Source organism: Neomonachus schauinslandi, chromosome 5, assembly GCF_002201575.2.
Source record: "Neomonachus schauinslandi chromosome 5, ASM220157v2, whole genome shotgun sequence".
In the NCBI taxonomy this organism is placed as follows: domain Eukaryota; kingdom Metazoa; phylum Chordata; class Mammalia; order Carnivora; family Phocidae; genus Neomonachus; species Neomonachus schauinslandi.
This window is the reverse complement of record NC_058407.1, coordinates 113,369,297-113,371,219: the sequence shown is the minus strand read 5'-3', so window position 1 is coordinate 113,371,219 and position 1,923 is coordinate 113,369,297. Positions and strand designations below refer to the sequence as shown.

Below are 1,923 nucleotides of genomic sequence, written 5' to 3'. Positions count from 1 at the left end.
CAGCCTGACCTAAGTTACTTTGAGTAACTTAAGTTACATTTACATTGTACACAGTCTACAGCTCTCAAGGTGGTTATTTGAAAATGTCTCTTTTAAAACCTTCTCTTGAAGTTCAATAGGTAAGGTTACAGTGTTGGGCTTATTTAAATCTTTTTTTAAGTTTTAGTTATTTATTTGAGAGAGAGAGTGCACATGAGCACAAGTGGGTGAGGGGCAAAGGGAGAAGGAGAAAGAGTCCCAAGCAGACTCCATGCCAAGTGAGAAGCCCAACAGAGGGCTGGATCTCATGACCCTGAGATCACGACCTGAGCCAAACCAAGAGTGGGAGGCTCGATGGACTGTGCCATCCAGGCATCCCTGGGCTTATTTAAATAGAGCAGTCTTATGGCAATCCTGCCCAGTTAATAGGAAGAGGTTAAACAACCCAGAATCCCAAAGTTGGGATCAATGTAGTACAGCTTTGGTTCCATTACATCCCTGGACATATATCGCTTCTCGGCCTTTTGGCTAAGATCAAGTGTAGTATCTGTTCTTACCACTCTCTTTTAAGAAACAGTGATACAAGAAAAAGGCACAAGCTTTGAGATAGTCAAACAGGGTTCAAATAACGCCTCTGCCAGAAAAAGCCCTGTGTACTTGGTGACATTTACTTCTCTAGACCACCATAAAGAGAGTAAAATACCACTTATTAACACATTTATCATACAGATTAATAAATATAAAAGTTCTAGCCATTGCCTGGCACATGCTAATTGTTCCATAAATGGTTATTAGGAGTGTGATGGAAATAAATGACATATTAGTGTTTTTAATTAGCTTACACACAATGAAATAGCATTGATATTACTCTATTAGGTATAAATGGCTAAAAAAAAACAAAGGCAACTTCACATTAATCTGTGGTATGTCTATGCCCATTATTCAAATACCAATTACAACAGTATCTCATAAATTAATTCTCCCAACTACATGTGGAAGTTCCACCCAGCTGTCATAAAGTAAAGGGTAATTTACCTTCTCTATGTAAAAGTGTGGATCATCAGTTGTTATGAACTAAATGTCTGTGTGTCCCCCCCAATTCATATGTTGAACTAAATGTCTGTGTGCCCCCCCCAATTCAAATATAGCCTCTCTACCCCTTAGAGAGGCTATATTTGGAGATGAATCCTTTAAAGAAGTAATTAAGATTAAATGAGGCAGTAAGGGTGGGGCCTGATCCAATAGGATTAATGTCCTTATAAATTGAGAGACCATAGAACAATCTCTCTCCAACCAATGACCCCACACCCACACCACTCCCTCTGTGTGCCTGCCAAAAACAAAACAAAAAAAAGGCTATGTGAGAACATAGCAAGAAGGCCAGGAAGATAGCTCTCACCAGAAACCAAATCATCCAAGACCTTGATCTTGGACTTCCAGCCTCTAGAACTGTGAGAAAATAAACTTCTGTTTTTTAAGCCACCCAATCTATGATATTTTATTATGGCAGCCCTAGCTAAGACACCAGAGTGTACTTGCAAGAACTATAAACCCCAGAAAAAAATATTTATTCCTTAAGTATCTTTAATTCTTATGTATAGCAGTTGAGTTCACTTAAATGCATGATATGTGCAACTCAGCATCCCTGATGTTTCAACAAATAATTTATGTACAATAAATTATACTTTATACCCCTCATAGATATCTCCCAGTACTAAAAGCTAGGAATACTTAAAGATATTCAATCAGAAACCACTTGATAGAAAACTAGCTTTTATAATCAGGAAACATTGCGTTAACAACTGTAAGAAATATTTAAATGTCGGGATTTAAATAACCAATATAAAGGTGATGATCCTATCTTTTGACTGAAAATTCCTTGATGGTAGACTACATCAGACACATTTAAAAAAAAATTATAGTTTGGGTGACTCTAATGTTCAT

The 1,923-nt window shown here is 37.2% G+C and overlaps 1 pseudogene; it reads left to right on the top strand.

Moving 5' to 3' along the window:
* Window positions 1-487: 487 nt before the first annotated feature.
* LOC123325060 lies at window positions 488-582 on the top strand (annotated as a pseudogene).
* The last annotated feature ends 1,341 nt before the right edge of the window (window positions 583-1,923 follow it).